Source organism: Fukomys damarensis, unplaced genomic scaffold (assembly GCF_012274545.1).
Source record: "Fukomys damarensis isolate Sample0158 unplaced genomic scaffold, DMR_v1.0_HiC HiC_scaffold_11, whole genome shotgun sequence".
Lineage (NCBI taxonomy): Eukaryota > Metazoa > Chordata > Mammalia > Rodentia > Bathyergidae > Fukomys > Fukomys damarensis.
In genome coordinates, this window is record NW_022900923.1 from 7,312,233 (window position 1) to 7,322,064 (window position 9,832).

At 46.0% G+C, this 9,832-nt stretch overlaps 2 long non-coding RNA genes across 4 annotated transcripts in view; one reads left to right on the forward strand and one right to left on the reverse strand.

Annotated features, from left to right (window-relative positions):
- Positions 1 to 667: 667 nt before the first annotated feature.
- On the reverse strand, positions 668 to 9,019 carry LOC104875138. 3 transcript variants are annotated; one of them, XR_004516598.1, is made up of 4 exons: positions 8,867 to 9,019; positions 8,163 to 8,623; positions 7,342 to 7,503; positions 668 to 1,676 (listed from the first exon to the last, which is right to left on the reverse strand). It is a non-coding gene; the product is annotated as an uncharacterized LOC104875138 (long non-coding RNA). The 3 variants fall into 3 exon arrangements; XR_004516597.1 differs by lacking the exon at positions 668 to 1,676 and having other exon boundaries at positions 6,260 to 7,503; XR_002025985.2 differs by lacking the exons at positions 668 to 1,676; positions 7,342 to 7,503 and having other exon boundaries at positions 8,078 to 8,370; positions 8,464 to 8,623.
- The window catches only part of LOC104875139, a 20,342-nt gene continuing 16,012 nt past the window's right edge, over positions 5,503 to 9,832 (forward strand). The window contains exon 1 of the long non-coding RNA XR_004516591.1: positions 5,503 to 5,709. This is a non-coding gene — a long non-coding RNA (uncharacterized LOC104875139). The remainder of the gene's footprint in view (positions 5,710 to 9,832) is intronic.

Genomic DNA, 9,832 nt, shown 5'->3' on the forward strand with positions numbered 1-9,832 from the left:
CAAGGTTAAGTTGAACTGCAAGCTGTTTCTACTTTACAGAGTACAGAGGGGCACCTGTCAGTTACTTCACCGGCTTCGATTCCCTAAAAGCTAAATTAAAAAACTATTAAACAATACACACTATACCCGACCTTTTTAGCAAATTTCAGATGAACTAATGATCTGAATGAGTTGTAATGAACCAAACGGTCACCGTGGAGTGGGCTGGGAATTTCCCGTCATTCCTGGGTCCCACTGCTGGGACCTGGGCTGACGCTGGGGGTGGTAGTCGGAGGTCTACTGGGAACGTCTGACTTCGCCTTCTTTGGTCCACTGTGTCCTCAGGGGACCCCCTGGGGAAGAGCGTGCTGAGTTGTGCGGTCCCTGTTGGATTCTTCTGGCGGAGAATGTCTGCAGTCCTTCTCTCCTTTGTACTCCTGGTCTCTTTTTCACCCGTGCTTGGTCCTGATTGTCTTGGGAATGCTTAGATACATACAGGAGTTCAGTGATTTATTTTTTTTCAAACACTTTTACTTTTTTTTCCGGAAAAAGGAAGATAGATCTTTTGCAAGAGAGCGTGACCAAGAGATGGAAGGAGAGGGAAGAAGGGAGAAGGAGACAAAAAATATAATTAAAAGTAATAAAAAATAATAATTAATTTCAGTGGCACCACACCTGCCTGGCAAGTACAAGGTCCTGAATTCGATCCCCAGTACTGAGAAAAAAAAAATAGAAAAAGAATTAATATATGTTAAGATGTGCCAACTCCCCCGAGACATGTAATCAGCGTTACTACAAACATGAACTCATAAAAAATATAAAAACCAAGAAAATATTTTTGATTTTTAAACTGACAAGAAGTGCACATTTATATTTGATGACATGATTTCTGATGCAGGTAAAAGCTCTGAGGAATAATCAAATCAAGCCGATTAATACCCAGATTACCTTGCATACCAGTTTTGTACGTGCGCATGGGGGTGATGGTTAAAAATCCATTTTGTAAAAAGCAAATTGAGTGACTTCTTTGTATTTGCAAAACCGAGATTATGTAGCAGCAGAACACAGCCCCGGCTGTCCAGTGCCGCTCTCTAGAGCAGCCCTCGGGGAAGCGGCTGCCCTGAGTGCCAGGGAGATGTGGTGGACGAGGACGGGGCAGATCCTTGTGCTGGGCGCGTGGCCTGCTTGGATGCCTGACCGCCGTGGCAGTTGCTGGTCTCTGCTGTTATTGTGGAAAATCAGGAGCGGAGCCTGTCACTTGTCATCTGTTCTTTGAGTGTAACCAACTTTCCTTCCATGGGCCATTTGGTGAGGCTGGGAATGATGGCTCCGGCTAAGTGACACCATCCGGGTGGTGGGGTAAACAAGGGAGGCGGGAGGCGGGCACAGGCGTCTTGGATCTGCCTGTGCATTCGGAGAGCTACCCCGGAGGGGGTCCTCCGCTGAGGACAGGGAACAGCGCGGTCCCCAGGTTTTCTCCTCTGCTGCCTGGGTCGGAATTCAGAGCTGCTGAGCGCAGACCAAGTCCTTAGCCCGGTGACTGCACAGAGGCACTGGCCTTAGATTTCACAGGGAAGCTTTCACTGGGATGTCAATGTCACTCGCTGAATTTCCTCATTTTTCCTCTCTCTCTCTGGAGATGCAGGATTGGAGCAGCCCGAGGCTTGTCTTAGGTGTTGTGGCTGGGACTGGCAGGACTGAAACAAGAGCCAGATTTTATGCTTTGCATCGTGGGCGCCTTCTACACTCTCAGGGTTCTGTTCCCACATTGAGCCCTCTGTCCTCAGGTACCACTGCTTCACTAGCAGCTGGGGGTTTTCTGAGGATTTGTAAAACCTTTACAGGGCTGGGGTTGTAGTTCAGTGGTGCTGTGCCTGCCTCGCAAGCGCAAGGTCCTGAGTTCCATCCCTGGTATCAAAAAACAAAAAGAAAAACTAAAAATGTTACTTCTCTAGTAAATGTACACACCAATTATTATGTAATGCAAGGTAGTGACATTCCAGGGATTGAACTTGGGACCTTTTGATTTCAAGGCAGGGGGTGGAACCACTGAGCTAAGTCCCTGACTCAAATCCTAGCTCTTTCACTTCCTTTTGGGCTTGGGAAAGTTCTTCTCTCTGTCATTCTGGGGCTGAGACTGGAGAGTTGAAGTGGTTAGTAACTGAGGTATGTGGGAGACCAGGACAGTCCCTGGCACAGTCAGTACCCACTACCCTGCTGTTTGGACCTGTGTGTGTGTTTGTGTGTGTGTGTTTGCGCGCATGTACATGTTGCATTGGGTATGAAGCAGATAAGGAAAGAGCACTCAGACTTGGGGAGAACTGCCTTGTTTCAGGCTCAGCTTACCTCAGAAGGCATTTCCTGAGGTAGAACCTACTGCTGTAACCTTTGGTTTCCAGGAACATCTGGTGGTCAGGCCCTTGGCTATACCAAAATAGGAAAATGCTTGTCTGCCTAAATTCTGCCATTTTACATATTTTTGTTCCCCTTTTCAGCATCCCATTGCCCAGGCATTGGTAAGAGTCCAAGGATACAACGCACACAGTGTGTGACACAGGGCACTTCGTGTACGTGTATTTGCTTGGCACACATCTGACACACAGTAACTGCTCGATCAACACCAGTGGCTGCTTTTCTTTTGTGGAACCCACTTTGGAGTTGTCCGAGAGCAAAAGAACAGGAGATCATCTGTTTTTGTAAACAACCCTTTGTCGGTCTGCCTGGATGCGAGCTGATCCCCCAGCGTGCTCACAGCCCAGCTGGGAGGAATGGGAGGCTTGCTTTCCCTTGTACAGATCGAGCAACCGAGAGACTGAAAAGTGACATCACCAGCAGGCAGTGACCTAGGGAGTCAGGGCCAGAACCAGGTCTGGGGTACAGACTTCCTGGATCCTGACCCAGGTTCCCTTCTGCTGTGCAGCCGTGCCCAGGCAGTGGGGAGGACCAGGAGAGCGTCTGCTTCGAGCCTCTCTCTGCTGCCCTTGGGAGTTTATCATCCGTCCACCGAGTGTTGACCGAAAGCACACTGATTCCTGAGGAGACCTCACAGGATGTCCTGTGGAGACTTTTCCTTCTTTTCTGTCAGTGCTTTGCTGGCAGATGAAAATTCAGCAGGCTCCCCTTTGTAGGAAGTCTGATAAAATATTCCCATCTCTATTGCAAACAATTTCTCCATCTGCCACTTGGCTGAGAAGATTGGACACCAGCACCCTCGCGAGAGGAGAGTGATCCCAGGCAGAGGAAGGTACAGGGAACGGCATGGGTGGGTGTCCGGATGCAGAGTCCACCTGATTGATTGGTCAGGTCCACCAAGCAGCTAATTTTATATCACCAAAACAGCTAACTGCACTGAAAGCTACCTGGCCTATTGTTTGGTATCGTGTAGATGCAGCTCTATAAATGCAGTGTAGAAATCTGTAAGAGAAACAAATTTGGGGTTGGGCACAGGTGGGGTACAGGAGGAAAGGGTTGCAGGATGCACAAAGTCAGATGAGGAGAACAGATCTGGGAAAGGAAACATACTTGTGGAGACGCAGCTCCCCAAAGCAGCCTTCAGATCTACGACGTGTGGAGGGCAGGGCTGGAATGACCATGAGTAAAAACGGCCATGTCTTCAATTTGCACTGCAGGGGGAAATGTTCTTTCCATCTGCAGATGCTCACCTTGTAAGTGCCTGCTGTGTGCCCAGCCCTTGGCTGGGGCCAGGATGGACATCCCGGGAACTGGAGCCTGACCTCACAGAGCTCACCTCCCCCTGGGAGAGACCAGCAAGGAAAACGAGAACATCGCCGATGATCAGTCCAAAGATGGGAACAGAGAGGACGTCAGGATAGTGCCAGGGTGGCCGGGTGGCCTTCTCTTGAGAAGTGGCCTGAACCAGATATGTGAGCAGTGAGGGATGAGTAGTATAGACAGAGGGACTTGAAATGCAAAGGTCTGAGAAGAGAAGCTATCTGAGGGGCTGCGCAGTGGGGCAGAAAGGTGGGAAATGGCGGTGAAGGACTAAGGTGTGGCAGTGGATGGAGATGGGGGAGACGTGTTCCGGTCCTTAAGGGATGGGGTGCAATCAAAGGCTCTGCCTGAGGGAGGGGCGGGGTGGGTCTGACACCACCAGGCTTCAGGGTTAAGAATCTGGTAAGTGGTGGTGCTGCACATCAGGATGGGAAGCCCAAAGAAGCAACACTCCTGAAAGGTTTGGAATAGAGCGTACTATTCGGATGCTGCTGGCTTGAAGGGACATAATCTATGTGTGTGTGGCTGGATGTGTGGTTGGTCTTGAGCTCAAGAAGAGGTCTGGGCCAAATATGCAAACTCTTAATAAAAAATAATGGGGAAAGTAAAGTGCTATTTAGAGAATGAAGTAATCAATTCAGACTAGGCAGGTATGGATGACTTCAGGCACGTGCCAAGTTCAGTAAGGATTGTAAGCAGCAGATGAGAGGGCAGCTGCAGGAAGAACTAGAGAAAAGCCTTTCTTCATAGTATGACAGGATCAGCTAATGGTGGGTGACACGAGGGAGAGTACTCCTCTGCACCCTTCCCCAGAGAAAGTTAGCTGGCAACAGGGACCATATCCATAATTAAGAAAAGGACGCCAGGTGCTGTGGTGGACAACTGTACCCCCGAACTCTGAGAGGCCTAGGCAAAGGGATAGCAAGTTCAAGGCTAGAGTAGGCACAGTGACTGTCTCAAAAGGAAAAAATAAGAAAAGAGTTGGGGATATAGCTCAGTATGAAAGTTCTGGGTTCAATCCCTAATATGAGAGAGAGAGAGAAATTAATTGATTGATCAGTTGATTGACTGACGCAGAAGCTTTCTGAGGAGTTGAAATGGTCTATATCCTATTTAAATGAGATTATGTGGGTTCGAGCAGTTGAACAGGATGTTCAGAATAAGCTTTCTGAATTTGACTCTATGTAAGTTATATCTCAACTTTTAAAAATCTGGATAGTCTTGCTCTAGAACCTGCTTTCTTAAAGCCCTTCCCAGCATCAGGGGAGTAAACCTGGAGGCTAAGACACGGTGCAAACAAACAGAATTGAGATGGGTGCATTTAGGTGACAAAGGCTCCCACTCTGCCTTCTTGGTGGAGGCGTGGCACGCTGCTCCTCCAGGCTGAGCTGCACTCCTGTGGACTGCTTGGTCCACCAACGCTGTTGAATTAGACTGGCACTGTCTCGGCGGGTACAGTTCAATGCCATGGACACCCACACAACACTGGCTGCACGCCAGGCCCCAGGTGTGCTGTGCTCCCATTGGCTCCTCCAGGCCAGGACAGTGGATTTCCATTTCTGTGGCTTCCCCCAAGCATGGCTCAGCTCTTCCCTCGATTCCTCTGTGCCTGGCATGGACAGGTACCAAGTAAACATTTGTTGAAGGAACAAAGACACGGATTGATGAATATCAAGTGAGTGCCTGGGTCTGTATGAATATGGGAATTCAATGTCTGATTTCTTTTAAAAAAAATAAACACTGCATGGTTTGATATTGAAAAAATATGAAATTTAAAAACTTCGCGTGTTTCTTTTCATCCTTTTGTAAATCAAAGAGTAAAACAAATGGAGAAGATAGAGAAAATAACATTAATGACTTCATCTTATGACCCTTTTGTCTGTGACATTAAAGGAAGACTGAAGACAACTGGTCTAGTGGCTGGACTTCAGATGATTAAAAATACTTTGCAAGAAATAAGCTTGGATTTGCAAACCAACAACAAGATAACTTCCTTTGGTAAGAATGACAGCAACAGTTGATATTTCTGGGGGGAAACAATAACAAAAGTAAGAACCCCCCCCAAATCTCTTCCAATCTCAGTTGGCACCAGGATATGAAAATGATTAAATCCAGCTAAAGATGCCAACAGACCAAGCCTTTGGAAGATACATTTAGTAGGGATCGTTTCTCAAAGTTTACTTACTGCCAATATTTCTACATGGTGTATAAAGTGACAAAGTAAAGCATTTAATGACTTTGTATCTGAAATATATTTACAGATATAAAACAGAATTAACTTAGATGGAAAAACTGCACTCCACGAATGCTTAGCACAATGATAAAAGAAAATAAGGGTAAATGATCCCTGTGCTGAAAAACAAAATGTCATATTGGGTCAACAATCTTAACTAAAAAAGAAAATCTATTCCAGTTATGTACATTTGAGGTGGCAGATGAATACTTGTTGAGTATGTGGAAATTTATATGAAAGTAAATGTTATGCTCTGGTTCTAAAATTTAAAGCCTCAACACTGTGCATTTATTTCATTGTTTTATAAATATTTTAGAAGGGTTAATGAAGAAAATAGTGGGTGTATTTTATTTATCTCCTTGTCTTTCCATGGAATGTATGATATTTTGCAGGAATACATAGTCTACTAGAAAACAAATGTCAGAATAAAAATGGCAAAGGCAAGGACTATGTGTTACAGGAGGGGATGTGGTAAAAGAGAACTGTAAAAGAGGGAGAAATTTCAGATTCGTAAGCTTAGTGTCCTGTACTGTCCAACTGACACTAAGCTATACATTTTGTTTTGAGTGTTTTTGTCATCAAGTGAAAAGGGAAACAGAATTCATTGATATGATTTATAACAAAATTCACAATCACTAAATTAACATTGAACAAAGGGCATCCTAACTGGAAAAACAGAATTCTTAGAGCTAATACATGTGTGCTATACATGTGTGTGAAGTCAACATTTGTGTAGCTTTTGAAAGACTGAATGACAGTGGGAAGTTCTCAACAATATCCCCTTAGGAACTGCAATAGAGGATTTTATTCTGAAATTTCTTCTCCAGTGCATACGCCATGTGAGAAAACCAAGACAAAAGAGCCCAAATACACTGCTCCTGGGTGATTTTACTCAAGAAAAGACCTGGCCACCTAGCTGAAGAAGGGATGGTGTTTCCTATGCAATGAGCATAAGGAATGTGGGGTCATCTTCACAGCAGAGAGGGATTCTGATGGAGCTGTAAACTTCAGCTTGAAGAAGGAGAGTATCAGCAGAGGAGATAAAAACGAGAAGCCAGACCAGTTGAAGTTGTAGCAGTGAGGCTGGGGGCAGTGGTTCATGACCACAAGGATGCCAAACCCAGCTGCCACGGAGGGTCAGCGTGCATGGCTGCATGGTACCCCTGGCCCTGGCCATCCAGACACTTGGAAGCCCCTCTCCTGAATTGGCTCTCAGGAAAGAAATCCTTTGTGTGTGCCAGTCTGTTCACCTCAGCATTAGTACCCAGGACCTTGGTCTCCTGATGCTCCTCCCAGGTCCAAGGAGGGAGTTCTGGGTCTGCTGCAGCTCCTTACTCACAGGCTGTAGTGGTGTGATTGACACAGTTAGGGAAGTAAACTGGACACATTTGACTCACCCCTTCCTTCTCCTTCTGGGGTAGCAACTGTCTGTAAGAAGCAGGGGTTCTTTTCTCCTCCACAGTGAGCTGCCCCTCCCTAGTTGGACTTCTCCTGTGCTTAGAAGAAGTGATTCTGCAAAATTCTGGGCTCACACACTGGACATTGTCTTCCCAGTTGGCCTTTGTTAATAATAAAGATTTACAGTTAGGGTGCAGCTCAGGATAGAGTGATTGTCTAGCACGTATGAGGCCCTGAACCCCAACCCCAGCACCATAAAAAACCAAAGACAAATATTAGTAATAAGGATTTCACTTGGCTTCTGTCTGCCATTCCTTTGTTTTATCAATTTGTTCAGCTCTCAGGAGAAGAGGGCTACCATTTGTGAGCCCTCTTCAGAGACCCCAACCAGATGAACTATTTAGTCGTGTTCTTCCCAAATTGGTGCAAGGCTTAACCAAGATGGTGGCATGACATGGCATGGAGGGGTGGATGCAAAGAGTTGTGCTCTTTCTAATTGGTATGTTGGCCATATTCCCTGCATCCCTTCCATCTGGAAGTATAACTGGAGAACTGATGATAGTAGCCAGAATAGGACAATACGTTTTTTGAGGTACTGGGAATTGAACCCAGATTTTCATACTGAGCTACATTCTCAGTCTTTTTTTTTTTTTTTAATTTTTAATTTTGAGACTAAGTTCTGCTATTGCCCATGCTGGGCTGAAACTTGGGATCCTCCTACCTCAGCCACCACACTCCACTTTTAAGACAAAAATCTTGACCCCTAATGGTTGGTAGAGTCTCTACATCTCCCACCATAACCCTGACATCCCAAAGACACCTGAAATGTGCTTTTCGTGGACAGCTGTCCTTGGGTTGTCTGCGGTGTCTTGATCCTCTGGGGTGAACCCATGCATCTTCCCTGCAAATGTAGCACCTGGCTTCATCAATGATCTCCAACACCACCATTGGGCCAAAGAGGAAAATGTATCTTCATTCTTGTTTCTGGATTACCACCAAGCTTTCCTGAGCGCTTGTCTCATTGTGGCCTGAAAGTGGAAATTATGATATCTCCAGATGTAAGCATCAAATGAACCAGTACTAGGAATAGTCAAGTGTCATGCCAGGTCCGGGGGACACACCTGCAGGTTGCACAGGGAGGTGAGGCAGACTCCCCTGTGGTTGCCATGGAGGAGCTGGCTGACAGGAGCCGATCCTGGAGCGTGGTTCCCAGAACAGCACCCTATGCCTTCTTCATCTGCTCTCAAAGCATCATTTTGGGCACTTTGATGAGGAATCCAACTGAAAAGGAAGAGCAGACAAGTATTTTAAATTTTCTCTACAAACCTTCAGATCACAAGCATGACTGCAAAAACACTTATCTTGCTGCCTTTCAGGCCTACAGCAGGAGGAAGACCAAAGAAAACAAACCAAAAAACCAGAATCATTAAAACCAACAACAAAGGAACCATCTTGTTTCCTTTCTTTCCTTGTCTACTCTTATGGAAATAGGAATGGAAAGAGAAATCTAATATTTGAGCTCACCTGTTGACAGTTTGCTTTCATTTGATTTGTGCCTCATTTGCATGAATAAAAAGTAGACAGAGGGTGTGGCTTAACAATAGCATAAAAGTCACGTGAGGAGGCTTTCTTCATTAGCTCCCTTCTCATAGGATGATTGTATCTTTTCTGTCCCTGGTGCCATTTAAATCTTTCTTTCAACACCATTGCGGGTGATAGCATGTTGGGATTCTTTCACTTCAGGGGGTGCTGAGGTTTCAACATTAACCAAATCCTAAAATGAAAAAGAAAGGGACTCCTAGATAAATTAGGGTGACTCTTCAAGCCAGTGCTACGTGGTTGCCAGAGCAGCACCACTGTCTGATGGCTGAGGGGCTCTGACTAGCATCAGCTCCAGCCTTCCCAGGGTGCTTCTTGAGTTCTTCTTTGTAGCTGGGCACAATGGCCTTGCCCCTTGGAGAGAGCAAAGCTGATAAGCTAGAAGAGAGCAGAGCTAAGAGAGGTTTATCACAAGTAAGGAGCTCACTGGGGCAACCTCCAAAGCTGTGCCTCCCCAGAGACAGTGTAGGGCTTTTCTAGAGACCACATGTGCCTGTTCAGAGTGGATAGGCTTGTCGTCTTGTGTAGGGTGGACACATTCCTGAACATGCTCATGAGGTCATTCTCCAACATACACCCTGTGATCAAACATGCCAGGCCGGAAGGCCTCCTAGGTGGCAACGTTAGCATTATAATGAGATTACAATCAGTAAAGTTTCTTCTGGGTCACCTAGAAGAGTGACTCAGCACTTTTGGCTGGTTCCTTGTGGGGTTCTTTTTTTTTTTTTGGTTTTTTGAGACAGGGTCTCACTATGTAGTTGAGACTGACCTGGAACTCAATATGTAGCCCAGGCTGGTCTCGAACTCACAGTGATCCTCCTGCCTCAGCCTCCCAAGTGCTGGGATTATAGGCATGTGCCACCATGTCTGGCAAACAAGCCTTCTCATTAT